The sequence below is a fragment of the Peromyscus maniculatus genome, chromosome 16 (genome assembly GCF_049852395.1).
Source record: "Peromyscus maniculatus bairdii isolate BWxNUB_F1_BW_parent chromosome 16, HU_Pman_BW_mat_3.1, whole genome shotgun sequence".
Taxonomy (NCBI): domain Eukaryota; kingdom Metazoa; phylum Chordata; class Mammalia; order Rodentia; family Cricetidae; genus Peromyscus; species Peromyscus maniculatus.
In genome coordinates, this window is record NC_134867.1 from 51,071,612 (window position 1) to 51,077,768 (window position 6,157).

General features: G+C 43.1%; 1 protein-coding gene across 3 annotated transcripts in view; it reads right to left on the reverse strand.

The window, feature by feature from the left end:
- Positions 1-5,872, reverse strand: part of Katna1 (katanin catalytic subunit A1) — a 31,644-nt gene extending 25,772 nt beyond the window's left edge. The window contains exon 1 of one of the 3 annotated variants that reach the window (XM_076552797.1): positions 5,757-5,872. The gene's annotated coding sequence lies outside the window, so the exon portion shown is untranslated. Of the gene's footprint in view, positions 1-5,183; positions 5,288-5,386; positions 5,634-5,756 lie in introns of those variants that run through there. The other 2 variants (XM_006984449.4, XM_076552798.1) reach the window with 2 other exon arrangements.
- Positions 5,873-6,157: the final 285 nt, after the last annotated feature.

Genomic DNA, 6,157 nt, shown 5'->3' on the forward strand with positions numbered 1-6,157 from the left:
ACCTGTAATCCCAGCCTTTGGAAGGTCAAAGTCATTCTCAGTTGTGTATTGAGCTTGAAGCCAGCCTAGGCTACACGAGACCTTGAATGTGTGCTTTTAAGTAAGTAAAATGATGCATCCTGGAATTAAACTGTGACTTCCATCCTACTCACTGTCTCTTGCTTATCTACTCAAAGGAAAACCAGCTATTAATTATGGGGCAAGGTCCTCTGTGAAGAGGCTCACAAAACAAAGAAATAAGGGAGGTCCCAGAGCAGCAATTAGTGATGAACTGAGGTTCTCACACTAAGAACCCACAAGGCCCTGAATCCAGTTAACAACCACATGAATTAGCTTGAATCCTCCTTTGGTTGTCTTGAGATGACTGTAGTCCTGGATGACATCTTCATTACAGCTTGGTGGAAGACTGAATCAGAGGTATCCACAAAGCCACCCATTCCTGACCCAGAGCAACTGTGAGGTAAGTGTGTGTTTTAACACTAAGCTACGCAGTAACTTATGAGTACATAACAATATAGGTTTGAATCGAGGTTAGGCCACCTAATCAGTAACTCAAGACCCAGCATCTAAGGTCCAAAAGAAAAAGAAAAAAAAATCCCACAACATAAATAATGACTGCTGGAAGTGGTAACCACTGATGTTTCACCTTAAGAAAACTTGATAGCAGCGACTCCACCATTTTACCTGCTGTACCCTCAGCACCCAGGACATGCTTGGCACACAGATTTCAAAATACCTTTCAATATGATGGCTGCTGCTAGTGTTGTCTTAACTACAAAACCCTTTTCCCTTGGTCTAGCTTCTGATCCCCAAGACTCACATTCCTTGACCCTCAGTTCAACCAACCAAGCTGGGACTACTATTTAATTCATTTTTTGAATTTTTATTTTATGTATTTGGGTGTTTTGCCTGAATGTACGTACACCATGTGCATGCAGTGCCCACAGAGGACAGAGGAAGGCATGACAGTCCCTGACACTGAAGATGCAGATGCTTGTAAGCAGCCATGTAGGTATGGGAAATTGAACCTTGGGTCCTCTGGAAGAGTAGCCATCTCTCCAGGCAAATTTGATTCCTGCATGATTATTTCTGCTCTGAGACCATCTTTGCCCTACAGTGATGCCTAGTCTGGGCAGTAGTATCAGAAGAGAGGAACCTGGCCTGCTCTGGAAGTGTGCAGCTGATCCCTATGGCCTTGGATAAGTCTCTCTATTTGGGGGAGAGGGAGATCATGGTTCCGGGCTTAAAGCTCAGTAACTCTTAGCCTTCTTCACCTGTATACAGTTTTGAATTTCTCTTTCTAGTCAGATAAAATTCCTTTCAAGCCAACTATTTTTCTTTCTTTTCCTAAGGGAGAGGGAGTGGCTGGGTTTCACACTGGCTCAGGTTGGCCTAGAACCCACATTAGTTCTCTTGCTCAGCCTCTCAAACACTGAGATTACAGGCGTGAGTTACCATGCCCAGCTTGATATTTTCTAACGAACAATAGAAAGTCAACCCAAGGCCACATTAACAGATAATATGCAAAGTCCTTGGCTATAAAAGAAAACAATGTTTACACACATACTGCCAAAGCACCCTTATTTCACTAAATGTCAGACAAAAATCACCATTTTCTATTACTGCAGCAATGTCTAAAACAGACTATTTTTTGGTAATTTTTATGTGCATTGGTGTTTTGCCTACATGTATGTCTGTGTGAGGATGTCAGATCCCCTGGATTTTTTTATTTGTTTATTTTTGTGTATATATTTTAAACAGGCTGTCATATAGTCCAGGCTGGCTCTGTAGCCATAGATGACCTCTATATTCACTACTACAGATATTCAGTCTACTTCTGTTTTTATCTCCAAAGAAATTCCTTACAACCTGGTGCTCCTTAAATGAACTGTTTCTTGAATGATTGTGAGCTGCCATGTGGGTGCTGGGAATTGAACCAACCCAGGTCCTCTGGAAGAGCAGTCAGTGCTCTTAACCACTGAGTCATCTCTCCAGCCCCCTAGGCCAGAATATTAACACTTGTATTTATGAAATTCTTCAATTTCCCTAATCATTGCTGAGATTCCACTGCAGGAGAACAGAAAGTGGGTTTATCTAGAGTCTATGTAGAGGGAAAAAAGCTAATAGACAACATTTTAATTAAATAGTTACTATTAATTGTAAACACTACCTACTGGTTCAAAAAAAAAATGTTGCCTCAAGATTCAGAATCTTAGTTGTTAGACAATCTGCTGCTTCCTCTCCCCTAAGCCCTTCCTTTAATTACCCAACATGCTCTGTTTTGTTTATAAGACTTGAACCAATGACTAAATTCACTTATTCCAATTGAACAAGTTAAAACAGGAAATTTTAATTGAAGCATAAATTTAATTACATAAAAAAATTAGTGCTGTTTTTAGCAAACTTAATATCTGACCGAGAACAGTTCCTCCACCAAGAGATAAAGTACTGTCTCATCCTACCCCCACAACCCCCACACCCCCTACTTGTATGATTAGAAAAAAAAAAGGAAAGAAAGAAAGAAAGGAAAAAACAGCAACTAAAGAACTCCAGAAGAGGCAACAAGTCCAAACACTGAGCACTAAGATCTAGTCAACCAGCATGCAGCCATTTAATTTTTAAAGGTATGTTAGCCTGGGCTCTTGAGAACTGCCATTTTTACTGTAATGAACATAGGTCAATCATTCAAGAAACAGTTCATTTAAGGAGCACCAGGTTGTAAGGGATTTCTTTGAAGATAAAAACAGAAGTAGACTGAATATCTGTAGTAGTGAATATAGAGGTCATCTATGGCTTCAGAGCCAGCCTGGACTATATGACAGCCTGTTTCAAATATACACACAAAAATAAACAAATACTAACAAATACTAGCAATAAATTCTCTTTCAAAAATAAACAAAAACTAGAATAAAAAACTGAGTGCCACACACATGTGTGGAGGTCAGAGGACAACCTTGTGGAGTGGATTCTCTTTTCACCCTTGGCTGGGTTCCAGGACTTGAACCCAGGTTGTCAGATTTGCCTGGCAAAGCATCCTCAAAGGTGCTAGAGACAAACAAGCAATTTCAGGAAGCTTACCTCTGCATCATGAGGCGTTAGTTATTGGCAGTGGATGGCAGCCAAAGAACTGTCATTAGTAAAAACAACTGAGGATCTGAAGTTGGGGAGATGGGGGCACCAGGGGAAGTTGAGGTAGTGCTGGGTGGGTATGACCAAAATACATTGTATGAATATATTGAATTTTTAAAGAATAAAAAAACTTAAAAGAAAAAAGTGACTGAGTAACTGCCTGTAACTCCAGCTCCACGGGACCTGATACCTTCTTCTGGACTCCTCAGGCACCTGTACTCATATGAGCCCATTCCCCAAGACACACATACATTTACACATAATTAAAAATAAAATCTTTTACAAAGAAACAAATTAAAAATCAAAAACCTTATCCAGAATCCCTCTGAAGACACTTGAATAAACCATGTGTGTAACTTTTTAATTGTGTGTGTGTAACATGTTGTGGAACTCAGTCGACAACTTGGAGGCAATTCTCTCCTTCCACCCTTAGCTGGTTCCAGGATTTGAACTCAGGTTGTAAGGCTTGCCTGACAAAGTACTTTCAAAGGTGCTACAAGCAGACAGCAATTCCGGGAAGTTTACGTCTGGAACATGAAAATAACTACATGATAACTTACACCGTCACTAATGACCATAAATAAGCACAAACACTGACAGACCCCGAAGAACAATTAAAGCATGGCATAGTTATTTTTAGCCTTTATATAATCATCATATGATAACTACTCAAATATAATAAAGTTATCATTACTAAAATAAAAGACAAGCTTCTTCAGAAAAGAAAAATGCACTCTACAGGTATTGGTACTTTCAGTTCATCCTGAACAAAGTGTAATAATTAGTAAGTGTGACAACTAAAATGTAACTTAAAAGCAACACTCAAGCCCTATCAAGAAACACCACAAACAAAATCCCTTCATCATATCATCTACATGGATCATACTGACTTGGCATGCTATCTTTTTTTTCAGTCAAGCAGAAAAACAAAACAAAAAATATGCTGTATCAAACAAAAATACAATACAGTAAATTCAACAAGATTCTCTAATCCTTAATATTTATCAGAATTTTGGTACCAGTTTCAAAATCAGATATAGAATACTTTGAAGATTTACACACACACATCTAACAGCTTTCTTGGATAATAAATGCCACAAAGGGTCACAAAGCTTTTTGTGGTCTTTGAAGATTAAAAGTTGATCAACGCTGACAGATCACAAGTTGCCAGTGTCTGTAGGAGGCAGTTTCGCTCCTATTTCTTGGTATGAAAACTTACTAATTCCTAAACCATCTGCTTCAGAAAAGACAACAGGACATTGAGACATTCAGGCCTCCAGTAACATGACAAGAATATTTCTTGACACCTGCGAGGTGCACACATTCTGAAATATCAATGTTTCCAGCAGGAACTAAATGGAAGGCACAAATGGGTACTTTCAAGAGGAAAGGACATCCCGGTTCTGTTGGGAGTTAGACACTGTCTCAAAATAAATAAGGACTGGCAACAAGTCTGTGTTTGTAATGCAACTTTGCAGCCACATACTTAATGGAACAAATGCTTCGAGGGATAAATTTTCTCCACAGCGCCAAACCCAGAAGGCCACAGCCTCGTGAGAAGGGGATCTACAATGAGAAATAACCAACTTTAAGCCTGGTGTGGTGGCTCACATTTTGAAGCCCAGCACTAGGAGGCAGAAGGAGGTGGCTGTATGAGTTCGAAGCCAGTTTGGTCTACAGAGTTCTAGGACTGCCAGGGTTACAGAGAGAAACTGTCTCCAAATAAAAAATAAGTAAAAGAAAGATCTTTGTTTAGGTATCACAGCTAAACAAAAACAAAAACAAAACAACAACAACAAAACCGGTGAGCTGGCCCAGCTGGAAAAGGTTTGCCCAGCATGCCTGGGGACCCGGAGTTCAACTCTGGGACCCCTGTAGAGGTGAATGGAGGGAACCGACTCCTCGGGTTGTCCTGGGACCTCCACTCGCGAGCCCACATCGACATCACACATACAGCCTAGCAATACATTTTAAAACTAAAAATGAGGACAAACACAAAGGAGAAACCAGAACAGGAATAAACAAAATCACCAAAGATCAGGACAACACCCCACCTAACAAATGGTACGAAAAGAAGGTGAATCCCAACGTCCCAGCTTTGGAGATCTTAACAGGGCGGAGGTTTCGGCGTGGGGGCGAGGGAGCTTCAAACGCGCTCCCCGGATCGGGTGGCGTCTGTACGGACAAGGGCCCCGAGGTGGCATCACAAGGCTCCTGGGCCGGTCCGGACCGGGCGCACTGCGGCCCGGACACTCACCTGGGGCGGCCGAAGCTCCCGGGACACGCCGCCCGCCGCGTGGCGGGGAACGAGGCCCGAGCCGCGGCGTCGCGCTCGCTCCGGGAGCCGCACGGGGCCGAGGCCCGCGGGCACCGCAGTCCCTGCTCGCGGCCAATTTGAAGTCAAGAGGGCGGAGGGTCGGTTCCCCCTTCCAGCGCCCGACCGCCTCTGTCAGTCCCGCACCCGCGGGGGCCACGCCCCGGAAGTGAGGGCTCTGCGGGCGTGCGCGCGCAGGGCGGGCGGAACCCGAGAGGGGCGTGGCCGAGCACTGGGTGCGTCGGCGCAGTCGGCGCGAGGAGGAGGAGTGGGCGTGGCGAAGGGCTTGGCAGGACCTCGCCTACTTCAGTACCTGCCTTGTGGACTTAGTATCTCTTCCCAGGGTTCCTTCACACGGTCTCCGCCTCCACTCTCACCAAGCTGCTCAGAGGTTAGGCAGTCAGGGGCTCTCTTACAGTTGAGTGTCACTGGTCAAGCCATTCGCTTATGACAAGTCTTGCTTTAGAACCCGGCACTTAGAATATCTAGGCTGGGACCCATGTCACCGTGTAACACGAATGTTCTCAAGACATGCTATGGGTGGAATTTTATTTCCTTGATTTTTTTTTTAAGGGGGCTACCGTTTTAATATAATCATACAAATAAAGTTATGTTTCACGATTTGCAGATACATACACACTGGACAGTGCTATGGGCAGAAAGAAACATGGACATATTTCCCTTTAAGGGTACCTATAATTCACTTTCTAACAT